This window comes from Vicugna pacos, chromosome 1, assembly GCF_048564905.1.
Source record: "Vicugna pacos chromosome 1, VicPac4, whole genome shotgun sequence".
Classification (NCBI taxonomy): domain Eukaryota; kingdom Metazoa; phylum Chordata; class Mammalia; order Artiodactyla; family Camelidae; genus Vicugna; species Vicugna pacos.
The window spans coordinates 31,713,921-31,730,158 of record NC_132987.1 but is presented as its reverse complement, the minus strand read 5'-3'; the positions used below and the strand labels follow the sequence as shown (position 1 = coordinate 31,730,158).

General features: G+C 44.3%; 1 protein-coding gene across 3 annotated transcripts in view; it reads right to left on the bottom strand.

Annotated features, from left to right (window-relative positions):
- Positions 1–16,238, bottom strand: part of KCNAB1 (potassium voltage-gated channel subfamily A regulatory beta subunit 1) — a 319,197-nt gene that overhangs the window by 158,080 nt on the left and 144,879 nt on the right. The gene's annotated exons all lie outside the window — the stretch shown is intronic.

Here is a 16,238-nt window from a genome sequence, read left to right as displayed (position 1 = left end):
CTTGTAAGAGGACTGGAGTGAGAGGACCCGGCTAAGCCACACCTAGATTCCTGAGAAACTGTGACGTAATAAATGTGGTTTTAAGCCACTGCACTTCAGAGTAATTTGTTGCATAGCAATACACAACTAAGACAACCTCCAACACTGACAGTAACATATTCATTTGTGAGTGAGCCCTTGAGGCCAGAGTTGGGGTCTCATTCATCCTTACATGTCCGGTCCCACGTACACTGCCCAGCACACGGCAGAAGCGCAATGAATGTTTGAGAAAGGTTTAAGGGAACGGAGAAAACGACAGGGAGAAGGAGAGAGGAAGGGACAAGGTAGGCGTCTGTGAAAGAATGGAAACTCTGGCTGACAAAAAGCTGAGAATTAATAACCGACTGCCTGTGACAGATTTTACCTCCACTTCTAATTAATGTTATATTTGGTGAATGGCTTAACAATCGCTCACAGCAGAGTTCTCCCCTTGGAGTCATCTCAGGAGCTTCGGTCAAACATGTGAGTAGAGAAGGCCAGACCCAGTGTCCTAGACCGCCCGCTGGGGTCGAGTCCAGGCCGCAGGGCTGCTCCTGGTGAGAGGCTCCAGGCCCCCCAGCAACACCAAGGAGTCCACAGCCAGGCTTGATGCCTTGTGGTCTGTCCCGCCCGTGGTGGTGAGGTGCCGGTGGGGAGTCCCTGAGGCAAGAAGCTTGTCAGGGAACAGGGCAGACAGCGGGAAGGGGACAGCTGCGTTCTGGGAGGGGCTGTGGCCTCACCCTGCCCAGGGCCAGGGGTGTTTTCTGCCCTGGGGTGGGGTTGTTTCCTTTTCAGGCTGCTCGCTGCAGCCTGGGCAGCCAGGAGCACCAGGGAACAGGGGAACAGGGAAAAGAACCACCGAGTGGGGCCCCAGGGCAGAACCTGACCAGGAGACTTTGGTGAAGAAGACGCTGCCAGCCACTAAAGGGACTGTCCCAGTGTCTAGTGAGGTACCTGTCAGTGAAGTGTGAGATGCTGTAGAAATGGCCGGTCCCGGGCGGGGAATCGACATGGGTAAACTCGGGGTCCTTCTCAACTGCGTGAACTCTGTGTGGACAGGAGTTGTGACATATTCTCTGAGATGTCATTCCTTTATGTTTCCTGCTACCTCAACCGACCGCCTCTTCCCCTCTGAACCTCCCATTCAAGGAGCTGGAGCTGTAATACTCATTGTCCCTGAGTGATCGTGACACCCCAGGACGGGGATGTTCACCTCCAGAAGAGAAGGGGAAGAACCCTGGGCATGAATAACAGCTTTGGAAGAGTCCGTATCAGGGAGAGCCCACACGCGCCCAGCCTGCGGACAACAGTCTCTGAAGAGGGGAGGAAGAGAACTAGACTTGGATGAGGGTCCCGGAGAGGAGCCCTCGGGAGAGGCAGATACTCTAGACAGATGAGGGGTCGGTGAGTGTGAGGGCAAAAGCGGGGCCCTGGGCGAGGCAGGAATGTTCCCCGGCCCCGGTCCCCGGGCCTCACTGTAGACGAGCTGAAATAGAGGTGGGAAGCCTGGTCAGATGAGCCGGGGCAGCGTCTCAGAGCTCCTCAGTGCTCCCTGGCGGCGGGGATCTGCAGCACAGGCCCGGGGCCCTGGAGAGCGGCCTCCCTGGTGGGACCTACTGGGACGGAGACGAGGCTGAATGGGAGTTGGGGCAGCCCGGCCCACATTCTCCCTGGCACTGTGCAAGTACCCAGAACAGAGGCACAGCCACAGAGGAAGGGCAAGGAACAACGCTGAATCACCTGAGATGGTTTCATATATCTACCAGGAGGAGGGACAAAACACATAAAATGAAGCTGAGTCACAGAGATGAAGAGTGTCACGGGTCTCCCACCCACCTCAGCGCCTTCCACTTGTCAGGGGGGTTAGATGAGACGGTTTCTGGAGTAAGGAATTTCTTCTACCATAACCCACTACCCCAGACCCCTCCAGCTCTGCACAGGTGGGGAGACATTCTCTGCGTGAGTCCAGAACTTTGAACCAGCCAAATCCCAAATGAGGATTAAAAAGTAAAAGGAAACTGGGGGCAGTGAACAGTAGGCTAGGAAGTGCTAAATTAGAGACAAACGGGGCTTTAATTAACACGGGGTGGGGCGGGGGAAGGATGCTGACTGTGGACTGAGCCCAGCACGCCGCGCGGCGGGACGGAAACGCTGCCTCTGTTCCCGCCCCTCTCCGTCACCTCGTCCTCAGATGCCCACGCTCTCCCGTGACGTAGAACTTTCCTTTGTTACCACACAGCTGTCTGCTCAGCCCTGACTCTTCTGTTCAGTAGGATTCCATTTGCTCTCTTCCTTCCCTCCCCCAGCGCGTCAGCACAAGATCTGCTCAGTGTTGCCAACTGGGAGAATAACAAAAACATTGCTGCGTCTGCTGAGATTTCTTGAAAAACTTATGGGGCTCCTCTCATGGGAGCTTCCAGACTAGTTCAGGTTTTCATTTCCTTTCCATGCTGGATGATTAAAAAGAAAAAAAAGTTGTTCCCCCCGCTCCACCATCTTTTAATCTGTTTTCTATTCCATTCATTCACCGAGTGCCTCCCTGGCACCGGATGCACAGCTCTCAAAGAACCTTTAACACACGGTGTTCCAGTTGCTAAGTCCCTGCCCTCCTGCCCCCGGCTGGGAAGGTAGAGGCTGCACCTGTCAACACCTTCCCCTGCACCTAGCCCAGTGCCAGGGACGTGGCTGGTACTCGGAGTTCTCTAACTCAACCAGATCGAACTGAATACTGAAGTTGAACTTGTGATCCAGGCTCTCCGGCACAACTCACACAATAATTTACTGAAAATTTTGGTGACTCAAAACTTCACGTATGTTTTAGCTTCTGAAGTGCTTTCTTTTAATTTTTTGCTCATCTTTAGGGGGTAATGGCTATGAAGCAATTTCGAATTCTAGGTTTCCTCATTCAACTCCCTGTCAAGTAAAATGTTCTATAAACAAAAAAAATCTAAAAGTATTAAGAAAACTTCTGTCCCAAGAATAATTTTTCCTCATGAAGAAAATCACTTATTTTAACTCATATTTGATCCATTAGCTTATCTAATTTGCATAAAACAAAAAACAAAACCAAAAAATCCACTTGCCCTCACGTGTGCTCAGCACTGATGACCTTCTTGGCATCACTGTCTACTAAGAGTTTCTAGAGTAAAATGATAGGAGACGCGAGTGAGAATAACACAAAAATAACAAGAAAAGCCCACAAATGTGCATACGTGTAAAACAGAACATTTGCCTCTGCATTTTGAAAATGTCTTGAAAAAAGATGAATAAAATTCTGAATGATCCCTGTCTTAAGCTACGAAGAAAATTTAGAAAGTGTTTTAGGCAACACCAATAGGGACAAGCAGATGTAAGAAATAATAGCGAAACAAAGAAATTATAGAGAGGAGATTAGAACTCAGTAGAAAATAAAAATTAAAAAGGAAAACAAAACAAGAAGTTGGAGAATTTGAGGTAGTGGGGTGGAAGGTCACCAACAATTGCTTCAATGGTACTGATTATCTTTTCTTCATTAGAAGGTACTTGTGAAACAAACAGATGTGTAAACAGGGAACTTTAACTTCCTGTGGAATTTTATTGGGAATGTCACTGGGTTGGTGGTCCAATATGGTGCTGAGCTAGAGACAGGGAGGGTAGTTTATGTTGCAGTTCCACCACTGGCTTGGAACACGACAGGAAGGTACTGCTTCGAAATGCCTCTACTAATTAAAAGCAAAAATAAACAGATGGGACCTAATTAAACTTATAATCTTTTGCACAGCAAAGGAAACCATAAACAAAACAAAAAGACAACCTACAGAATGGGAGAAAATATTTGCAAATGATTCGACTGACAAGGGCTTAATCTCCAGAATATACAAACAGCTCATACAACTTAATAACAAAAAACAAACAACCCAATCCAAAATTGGGCAGAAGACCTAAACAAGCAGTTCTCTAATGAAGACATACAAATAGCTAATAGGCCCATGAAAAAATGCTCAATATCACTAATTATCAGAGAAATGCAAATCAAAACTACAATGAGCTACCATCTCACACCAGTCAGAATGGCCATCATTCAAAAGTCCACAAATGATAAATGCTAGAGAGGGTGTGGAGAAAAGGGAACCTTCCTACACTGCTGGTGGGAATGTAGTTCGGTGCAGCCATTATGGAAAACAGAATGGAAATCCCTCAAAAAACTAAAAATAGACTTACCATACGATCCAGCAATGCCACTCCTGAGCGTATACCCAGAGAAACTCATTCAAAAAGATACATGCACCCCAATATTCATAGCAGCACTATTTACAATAGCTAAGACATGCAAACAACCATCCCTCTAAGTGCCCAACAAGAGATGATTGGATAAAGAAATTGTGGTATATTTATATGACGGAGTACTACTCAGTCATAAAAAAGAATAAAATAATGCCATTTGCAGCAACATGGATGAACCTGGAGATTGCCATTCTAAGTGAAGTAAGCTGGAAAGATAAAGAAAAATACCATATGATATAACTTATATGTGGAATCTAAAAAAAATAAAGACACAAATAAACTTATTTACAAAACAGAAACAGACTTACAGACATAGAAAACAATCTTATGGTTACCTGAGGGGAAAGGAGGTGGGAAGGGATAACTTGGGAGTTCGAGATTTGCAAATACTACTATATATAAAATAGATAAACAAGTTACTACTGTAAAGCACAGGAAACTATACTCAATATCTTATACTAACCTATAATAAAAAAATATGAAAAGGAATGTATGTACGTATGATTGAAGCATTGTGCTGTACACCAGAAGTTGACATGACATTGTAAATTGACTACTTAAATTTAAAAAAAAAAAACAAAAAAAAGAAATGTCTCTACTTTTACTTTTCTTCCACTTGCCCCCAAATAATCTCACAAGGACAAATAAGACAGTCCCTCTAGAACTGATGACCATTCTTCTCATCAATGCAATATAAGAATTAAGCATTCAGAAGCTGCATAACTAAGCACAAGTTACTTAACCTCCCGTTGCCTCAGCTTTCTTATCTGAGATGAGTCAGAGGCTTGACTTGGTCCAGAGCTGAGCTTTGGCAGGTTCAGGGGAATGGAAGGACTCTCTGTAAATGCTAATTTTTAAGCTGAGGTTTTGAAAATAAAGAAACTCATCAAGAATGAGTGTCATGAAGAAAGCTCTCTACCTTCCAACAGAGGAGACCCCACCCTGGGTGCATAACTTGGAAGGAATCACAGCAATTCCCGTGGATTCAACAGTAACATTGAATTTAGGGTAATGATGGCCAAAATTATGCCTCCAGATCAGAGCACTCCTCTGAGTTCAGACATAAGTACCTCACTGTGGGTCTTATAGCTTACGTGTCATGCAGATATCTCAAACCTTACACGTCCAAAATAGAGCTCTTAATTCTTCCCCCAAACCTGTTCCTTAATTCAGTAAGCACCACCATCTTCTCAATGACTCGGACCAGAAAGCAAGAAGCTGTTTCTCAGTCTCATGCCCAATTCACCAGCAAGAAACATGAATTCCATCTCCAACTTGTATCCCAACTCTAATCACTGCCTGAACGCTCTGCTGCCACCACCCTCATCTGATCACGAGTGTCTCTTGCCTGGACTGCTACAGTAGCTCTCTGACTGATCGGCTTCTTCTCCTGCACCCCTCCAAGCCATTCTCCCAAGCCAAGGTCTTTCCCAACCCATGATCTTTGTATATGCTGTTCCCACTCTCAGGATGCTTTTCCTCCCACTCTTGACTATCTCCTCATTTTGAGACTTCAGCCTAAATGTCACAGCTTCAAAGAGCCCACCCTGATCACTATCTGAAGAAGATCTCCTCTCATGTTTTACAGCTCAACTCCTGCTTTGCTTATTTTATAGTTCTTACTACCCCCTTGTATCTTTTTATCAATGTGTTTGGTTTTGTTTGTGACTCGAGGACAGAGGCCCTATGTGTCCCATTCTCCTTGTCTCCCCAGTGTCTAGAACAAGGTAGATAGATGGCCCATATACATTTCCTGAATAAAAGTGATTGAAGAATAAATCAGAATCCTCTTAACCGATTCTTCCCTCTGTTTCTGGTGTCATTGACTCTGCCCTGTCAGATCCATACTGCACCTATTTTAAGAAATTCCAGTGGAAACCTCACGGAAGCACCAAGTTAGTTTAAAGTATACAAAGACGTGAATCTTGAGAAAATTTAAAGGTCACAAATTTAAAGAGCTAAAAAATAATGTCTGGAAGAAAAATACCACTCAGAAATGATGGACAAGCTCTCCCAATTAGTTGTTTTGTGAGTCTATGCAAGAACTTGATAGCTGAGAGTTTCCAGATTCTTTAAGTGGTGTTTTGACTGATCTCCTCACAGAGACAATAAAACACTATAATGGATGCATTTCTGTACATAAGGCGCTAACTGGTGGATGACTTGCTTATGACATGACACCAAACGAGCCCAATTCTACTGATTCTCTAGCTCCTTCTGGTGAAGCAGGTAGTAATGATGACAAATCCATGTACGACAGAGGTGTCTTCTCAGTCTGAAGGAGTCTGCAGAGGGCTCCTTTCCTCCAACAGCAAGTGCCAGGGCCCCAACTGTCCTGTCAGGGATGAGTCCTAGGGGCTGAAAACTGCGATTTTCCGCTGACTTAGGTGTGACCAGTGATCTCACTCCTCCTGGGATTCTTTCAGCCCTGGGTTCCCTGTGTTTCTTGACTTCAGAGTTTCCTTTGCCACACTGCACATTTTGGGTCCCACTTTTCACCCGGTACTTGAGGGTAAACTTCTTTTACTTTGTCTTTTAAACTTATTAAATTTTATGTTACTTTTTTAATCGTATGGATAAAAGATGAATAAATAGAAGATTCCTATTTCAGGATTATTTTTCTTCTTTATGTATTTATGCCATAGAGACTCTTAAAAGAAAATAATATCGTTTAAATTCTTCTCTCTCTTGCTCCCTCTTCTTAAAATATCTCAATAAGATAGATGGGTTTATTCTAGCACTCTGATCATTCACACGCTTTTAGACAGTGGCATGCTGACAAGAACAGAGTCAGGCAGGCAAGATGCCTGAAAAACATCTGCTGAAAATTCATCTGCTGAATCAATGTAAGGGCTATAACTGGGGGAAAAGCCATGTTTTCATAACATTAATCAGCTTCTGCAGTTTTCCTAGAGCTCTTCATATCTGACTACTTAATTTTTGAGGATGATCATAGCTAGCATTGGACTTATTGTGGCTTATTGGACTTATTGTAAGAAAGATAATCTACATATGTTACTTCCTTTAATCCTTACACAAACTCCGAGGCTTATTCTGTTTTTTAGAAAAGAAAATAGATATTTAGTAAGATTTCTCCCGATTATATAGCTTTGAAGACACAAAGTCATGATCTGAACTGAAATCATGATCAACTATAAGTTCGGAGCCTTTCCTACCACGCCCCACACTCCTTGGTGACACGTGGCTCTTCCTTATTTGTTGGCAGAGATGACGTTCCTGCTGACTTACTTCTTCATGGACTTTAATGTGACCACATGTTGTGGACCACTTGTCAAGCAGCACCTCATACACGACAAGTTCCATGATTTCCTCTGAGCGTCTCTCTTACCGATTCAAAAATAATGAAGTGTAGAGCTTAAACTCTGGTTGATTTGCTTTATTTCCTTCAGGTGTCTGCAGTAAGAGCTTTTTGCAAATAACTCCTCCAGACCATGTAACTAATTAACCATATGAACATGGAAAATTTATGTATCAGACCATGACAGACACAAATAACCTTGCTGTTATTTCAGGTCATGGAAACGCTGAATGTTCATTTAAGTCAAGCTTGCTCTTGTTCCTTCAGAACAATGAGATGGCGCCAACAACTAGGCTGAGCAGAACTGGGTTTGTTTCAGTTCAGTTAGCGCTGCGGTGAGACGCGGCTCGGGGGCACAGTGTGAGATATCCTCATTGATTTAGGTCCCTGTCCCTTTTCTTCCTCTTTTCTCTTCTTTCCTGTAGAGGCTGGAATTGATCATTATTCTTTTCTCTGTTTCTAATTCAAAGTAGGGTTGGTAGAGACTATTCTAACACAGAACTTCCAAATTAGTTGGTAAAGAATTTCTGCCTCGTGTTCTCCCCAAGTGCCCCAACCCCCACCGTCCCTGCTACTGCCCTGTCCATCTGTCCCCACAATCCTGCAACTTAATGGCCAAAACCTACTCCAGCAGTAGGGCCAGCTTATCAACCCTGCTTCCAACACAGCTTGCTCCAGCAAAACATAACAAGACAAACAGTTTTTCACATTTCCATTACCTTGAGACTAGGGATCTCAAATGGAACATTTTCAAACTAAAACATTTTTGTTTTGTAGCCCATAATGTAACATGTTAACAACAGACATACAAATCCACAAATCTGTTTTAAATTCAGGTTTCATAATCTCAAATTCCAGGGTCCTTCAGTTTCAGTGAACTTGAGTTTTTCCTTGTGTTAATATTACAACTAAACAAGCAAGGGATTTCTTTATTTTCAATTGTATGATAAAGTTAGAGAATTAAGGACCATAATTTAAAAAGTAAACCAAATTGAAAGGAAACGTTAAAACTGGTACATTTATTTCTAAAACGTTAAAACTGGTACATTATTTCTAAAACATCATTCATTTCTTTAGCCCTAAAACAAACGTGACGAATATGGTGATTTGTTTTTCCCTCTTGTCACTAGGAAAAGGAGAATTACAAAGCCTCCTGAATCAGATCCACTGATGCTGAACGCTGAACACAGCATGCAGTTAAAGTACAAGTGAGCAAAACAAATTACGCTATTTGTATGTTGATACATCTCATTCCAGAAAAGATTTTAGGCAGCTTACTGTTTGTTAGCGGGAGGCAGGGGGAATGCTTAGGAACAATTTGATTTGAGTTGGTTCAGCCTGTTTGGAGCGTGAGCTCTGGAAGGAGGGGCACATCCTGGGGTTGGGGGTGGGGTGGGGCATGTATGTGCACGTCTGTGCCCAAGGATGGCGGATGGAGAGTGTTTGCAGTGACCAGAAAAACAGGGTGGCAGGTGCAAAACTTTAGACCAAATACATCTTTTTGTTTAACCTTCAAACTTTTAAAATTCTTTAATGACCTACGGCACACTGTACCTTTAGCATCACCTGTAGTATTGGTGGTGCAGAGTTAAAAAGAAATGGAGATGTAAAAGGAAGTGTGGCTTCCCCCAAGGTCACACTCTATTTGAAATTCCTGTTTGTTGAGAATAGGGTATTATTGAGGGAACTTCACCAGGAGTTTCGGTGGGGTCCCTCGGGGCACTGCAGGTGGCATAAGCTCAGCTGTGAGCATGGGGTTGCGTGGGGGCGGGGAGCAGCTACCAGGGGGTGGCCCTGATGTGGGGTAAACCTTTCCCGACTTACACTGCATGATATTTTACAAGTTGACAGCTGTGACCCATTAGTTTGTCATAAAATCTATTTTAAAGGTCACTTCTAGTATTTTTAAGCAGGATAAAATGGCATGGAATGGAATAGACTAGAAATAGCAGGGCTCCGAGTCCTTCCTGTATGCAGTGATAATTACTCTTTTGTGAACCTTGGGTTTGTGGTATACATATGTATATGTATTTATTTATAGTGGAAAAATGTATTTCTTTCTATGGTTATGGCCAAAGACTTTGAGGACCGCTGGATTAAATTCCTTTGCAACAGAATAAAAAAATAAATGTTATTGGACACAGTCTATAGGTGCAGCACCATGTGAAACCATGAAATAGGCCACCGGGAAGAGAAGCCACAAAGCTTAGGGACGGGTTGGCAGTGAAAAAGGCATGAAAGGAGTGGAAGGGATGACAGCGTGTGTACCGATGTTCAATGGCATGAATCAGGCTTTAATTGCAGGACAGATTCAGAGGAAGACAGTGCGGTTAATGTGGTGAGAGCTGAGCTCACCACCAGAGCTTTTTCTTGGTTCTCACCCAAAACTTGGCATGAGTCTGATGGGTTTATGGGCTTAAAAAGAACTTGACCCACAGTCTAGACATGTTTTTTATGTTTCCTTCATTGAGAGTCAACAACTTTCTACCAGATTTCAACCCTGTGAATTATCCATGAGTACAGGTATGTTACCCTAAGAGAAACTAACATGTACATGTTAAATATACATCTATAAATAGTGACTTTAGAAGTTTTTGTTTTCCTTGTATGGTCTAGTTTATAAGTGCATTTCAAATGATTAAACTTACCATAAAAATATGCTTTCATGTAAAAATATGCTACAATTTCCAGCATATTGTGTAAAGGGAGGAAGGTCCCTTTTCACTGATAATTATTTGATAAGACCAAGATTTCTAGTACTCACCTTAATTTAGGACGGTGGGTAGCAGCGGGACGGGGGCATTAGGAGAGTCTACCACTCTCAGTAAGGAACAACAACAAGAAAAGTGAATTATTCTGCTATTGCATGCCAGGAAGATGCAACTGCTATCTTGGCAGCAAAGATGGACAATAAAGAAATAGCAATAAAGGTCTGGGCAGGCACCCAAATTATAAAACCCATTTCCTCTCCTCACACTCACTGACTCGGCCTATTAGTTGAGATCATCACAGGCCCATTGAAGATGTAGGTAATTCTGCCTGCAAGGCCCCTGCCTGCGTTGGCTGTTGACTTCTGATAGCTTCGTCCAAGGGGGCAGGGAGGACATTCCGGCTGGAAATGGGAGGGTGGCACCTGGAACTCTCAGGAGAGGTGCTTCCCACAGGGGATGGCAGATTGTGGTGGTTTTTAAACACCCCCCTTCCTCTGAAAGAGGTGTCGAAAGGGCTGATGGTTGAGAATTTTTCCTCCTTTTCAGAAGGAATCCTGAGTCACTGCTAGCAATGTTAGAGATTTTAATTTTTTAGCTTATCCAGAGTCAGTTTCTATTGGCTTTTTCCTTTTACTTAAACTGAATGCTAGTCAAGATGGGCTTTTCCACTGCGCCCTAGTGAAGGGCATTTGGAGTTGCACTGAAATCTAGGCAACAAGATACGTATGATTCTTTTGTGGGTCCCTCAGAAATGCTTCTGTTTCTACTATTAAGAAATAATGCCTCCCCCAATTACCTTTGATACAAACTGTGGTAATACACCACACTTTACTTCAGAAATTGTTTTTACATCCACAATCATATTTGATGTTTATGATCAGCCTGAGAGAAGTCAAGCAGATGTTAATATCCACCATCACAGAGGAGAGGAAGGAGACAGAAACTGGAGAGGACTTTCCCTCATCCGACTGAGCAGCAGAAAGATGGGGAATGAACCAACATCCCCTTTGTCTAGGACTCACATGGATGGAGGACAAGCACCATGAAATCAGAGTGAGGCTTGTTGTCCCTGTCCCTGTGAGGTCTTCACTCTGAGACCAGATCCTGCAGGTCTCAGAGGCACAAAAGCAAGAGAAGACACCCTCTCTGGGGCAGGTCTCCAGCTGCTCCTGGGACACTGGGTGGCACATGCCCTGCTGCCTGCCTGGACTGAAGGTCAGCAGATGGACACAGGTGTTACTGTTCCTAAAACAGCCTGGTCTTTTGGCTGAATTGAAGTGGGCAGAGTTGTGGGGAGAGGCCACGATAACTTGGGCACCAGAGCCATGGATCTGAAGTTCCAGCCCTGGCCCTGTCACTTACTACCTGTGAGGCTTTGGGCAGCTCACTTCACCTCCCTGAGCCCCAACTCCTGTTCTGTAAAATGGGTTAATAGTTATCATCTAGGGTCATTGTAAATATCAGAAATTTTGCACGTAGTGGGTTCTTAAATAATTGGGGGGAGGGTGTTATTACTATTTTCTTGGGCCCCAACTGGGGCATACTACTTTTGGAATAAATCCTATTGCTATCAACTTTATTATAAGATGTAAATAGGATAGTCTTTATGTTCCAGGGTGTCAAAAAAGACTGGCTATAAAGCAAAACATCACTAAATATTTGCTAAAATAGAGATACCACGCTTCTACCTGAACTATAATATTGAGGCCCTTGTTCTTACTTTCTTGGGCAAAACTTCACAATCATTTAGTGTAAACCAGCCCCCAGTCGTTCATATCCCTGACCCTCAAGCCTAGGTCAGGTTCCTGCCTGTCTCTCCCCTTCTGAGCTGTCTCTGGTCCCCTCATTATGCCCCATCCTGGGAATAAGTTCCCCTTCCGGGAATTTCTCTCTATTTAGATTATATCTTCTCTAAGGCGTGGGTTACAAGTGTTGGTGGGTTTTTGCTGGTGATGTGGTGATCATCGTCAGGGGACCCAGGGGTGCCGGATCCTGCCCTGTGGCATCTGCCGCCCCCCCCCCCGCAACCTCATGAGGCACTAAGGGAGATACACGCACGGGACGAGGACGCACTTGAGATGAGCAGTGAGCAAACTGCTCACCGCCGCCAGCTGGGGACCGTCCCGGAGCAGAACCACGGGGAAAGGATAGAGATCTAAAGGGTCTGTGTTTGCCTCCTCACGTTCAAACCGGAAATTTGCCACACTCTGAAAGGCTTAATGAAGTGAAAGGAAGTGGAAACGCCAACCAAAGTCTAAGACGACTGCCTTCTCAAGTTAAAGTGGGCCATCGCCTTTCAACCTCAAAGGGAGAGAAGAGAGTTCTGGGCCGGTAAGCAAAACCTTTGAACACGCAGAACCCTGCCCACTAGCAACCCGGCGGGCCTGACCTAATTCGGGTGTCCTGGAACTTGATCAGTCAGAGCTGGGACTCCCTCGGGGGGGGGGGGGGAGGCACGGAGGTGGGGGCGTGGGGACGGACCGCCCTCCCTCGCCGCAGGCCGGCGGCGCATCCCGCGGGGGCTCACTCAGCCTCATCCGTCGCCGGTACACACGTCCTCTCCCAGCCAGATTCTAAGCTTCCTAAGGATGGGATCTGCTGTTAGCTCATCCTGCACAGTGTTTGGAACAGAGAAGTAGGCAATACTTTGAATGTGGAACAGGACAAAGAAAGAAAATGGGCATTTTTCAAACACGCTATGTAGCTCTGCCAGGCACTGAACTCTCACTGATTCTTACAACGCTCGTTTAAGATAGGAGTTGCTGCTCCCCTTCCACACGTGAGGCTGAGTGGTTTACCTAACGTTACTAGTGACAAATACCCAGTGGAGGGGTACGGCTTGAATTCAAATTTGCCTAACTCCAAGGCTGTGCTCTTAACGCTCACCACGCTGTTCTAGAAGCTCCCTAAATTAGGGGGAATGTACCAATGATCACGTATGCACGCACGCACATGTCATGGGACATAGTGCCATGACCACAGGGCATGCACAGCACTGGATGTGCCACAGCTCTGAGCCGTGGGGAATGCATCAGTGAAGGCAGTGTCCCTTGGTGCTGCTAGGCTCCTCAGGAGGAAAGGAGAAGAGGAAGAAGGAAAAGGAAAGGGAAGGAAGGGTGAGGGAAGAAGAAAAACAGAGGACTGAGGGGATGAAAGACAAAGACGGGAAAAAAAAAAGAAAAGTGGCCAAGAAAGTGAAAGCAAGTCAAACATATTATTCAGCTCTCTCGACTCCGATAAGAAATGCTCTCACCTCTCCTGATAAACAGCTCTAAAGCCACCCACCCCCTATTCTTCAAAACTGCAAGCCCCGTCCCCACAAACTCCCCACCTCAGTGTCCCCAGATGATGATTTACTTCCAACTCATCTCACTGATATCTAACAAAACTTTGTTTCTAGAGAAGGAGTCTGATGTCTTCAGGCAGAAGTAAACAATTTGTGCATCTAAATGCCATGTGAATTATGCTCAAGTTAGTGATACTGGTAGCAAAGGTGAAAAAATGAGGCAGTACTGGAGACAGTAACAGTCATAACTTAAGACACTGATTTTTACTTGCATGTCCATTTTGTCACACTGCAATAGCATTCTCACTGGCACTTATGTCCCATTCTCACACAACCAGTGGCTATAAACATATACTCTAATCTAATCTGCATTTATCACAGACTTTTAGCTTTGCAGCTGTGGTCCGTGGATAGGTCACATGAAACTTGCTTACGGACCTGAGTATGACTGAGCTGTGATGCATGAGCTTACCGCACCCCACAGCTGGTTCAGCTAACTGGGCTGCCCAGTGGGTGTCCTTCCCTGCCCACTCTCTGTATTCCTTTCTCAAGGTAAAGACTTGTTCAAAAGAGAGAAAAATCCCCAAGAGAAGACGACTGAGCTACAAGAGCTCTTACAATCTCCATAAATCATGTCCTGGTTTAATCTCTGGAAATTCACCAGGATCACATATGTACAAATACATGACTCTAATTTTTCATCACTACAAACATCAGCAACCAAATGTCCTTAGTCGGTGCCATCCTGTACATGTAAAAGCGACCGATCATCAGACTTAAGCTCATAATTTTCTTTCAAGTTTCTGCCCAGAATTTCAGTCTGTAGGTGAGCTTAAAAGAATCTTGGTAATTGCTCCTTATGAATCCTGAAACTAATTCAATAACAGCCAAGATTTTAGCATTATGGTTAGCAGTATTGTTCCTCTTAAATACGTTCTAGATTACAAAAATTAAATTAGACATATGGTTATAGTTCCTTGGGTTGTCACCAATGTTTCTGATATTTTGCTTCCAAGTAGATAACGACAAATCAATCTCATAAAAATGCCATCTCACAATAAAATGTAAGATGCACAATGTTGGCCAAAGGGATATCAAACTATGATTTTCATAACCGTATGATAAAAAAAAAAAACTCCCAAAACAAAAACAAGAACAAAAATCTAATACGGCTTTATAGCATCCTACTTGGATAGATCATATTCTATTTTTTAAAAAGGGCTTTTGTGTTCTTTTCATATCTAAGCAAAATTCTGGTTCAGTAGCTAATGTTTTATAATGCTCTCACATTACAAAATACCAAACAAATGAAATGCTGGCAGTGAAAAGGAAAACAGAAACTCTTTCTTGAGGTATCTTGGTGTTAGCTGAAAATGATGGGTTCCAAAGCCTGGAAATCTTTACTCACTATTCCTTCCTTACCTGGAGACCCAGCAAATGTCTGGATCTTGATGAGTTAGTGCTTTATTTTTAACAAATAATTTTGAGAATATACTGTGTACTAGGTAGTGTGCTAGGGGTAAACAGAGCTGAAGCCCTCAACTGCAAGGAGCTCACAGTCTGGGGAAAACTAGACATGGGTATGAATAATTTAATGTCACACTAGGATAATGTGGGTGTCACGTGGTAAGTTTTGTGATCCATGTGTATATGAAGGAACTTGGGAACTCAGCCACCCTCTGCGGGCTGAGGGGGAAAAGTCAAATTAGAAAAGGGGATAAGGAGGAGAGGGGTGTGATCACACAGAGAGGAGGAAGAGGAAGCAGGAACAGGGTCTCAAGGTATAAGGAAGAATTTTACCAACAAAAGAATAAGGAAAAGAGCATTCCAGGATGAAGGAATAGCAAGGGACCAGGTGTGGAAAAGAACAGTGTGTTAGGGGGTCTAGATGCACCTGGAGAGGAGGTACCACAACAGGAGTGGGCGCCTGCAGAGCTGGGTCTGTCAGGACAGCCACTGGGACTGTAGCCTTTAATCGGGGAAGTAATGAGAAACAGAGGTTTGTTTTGAGAAGCAGAATCTAACAAATTTAGCAGCAGTTTCTAACATGGATTTGGAGGAGAGGGCAAGGCTGGAGTCAGAGAAGTGATCGGGAGGAAAGTGTCTGATCTTAGCACTGAGAGTCTGGAAGATGAGGGAATCCACGTGGAATTCTGGGTTCAGGCTTAAACACTCGCAATAAGGGGCACGTGGTCCACAATGAGTTCTGATGGGTGTAGTGGGGACGGTCCCAAGTCCCAGAAAAGGGTGTGTGCAGGGGTTGAGATGTAAAGGAGGCCAAAATGAGAAGCTGGGGACCGCGATTTCTGACTAGGCTTGACTTCTATTCATATGAGAGAAAAGACAATGTTGAGTGGAAAAAAATCCTAAGGAAAAGTAAAAGCTTCAACTAACGTGTATTGGGTAGCTCTTAGAGGTGGGGCATTGTGCCAGGCACCATCCTACATCATTCCTCTCTTAACCCTTACAATGGCTAAGGTGTGTAAGAACCTGTGTCCTTACTTCCACAGGTGCAGAAACTGAGGCTCAGATAAAACAACTTGTCCGAAGCTTCACAACTCACAAGGGGAAACCAAAGCTTTGCTCCCAGGTCTGTGTGCCTCTGAACCCACGCTGCAAGCAAGAGCCAAAGGTCGGAGGA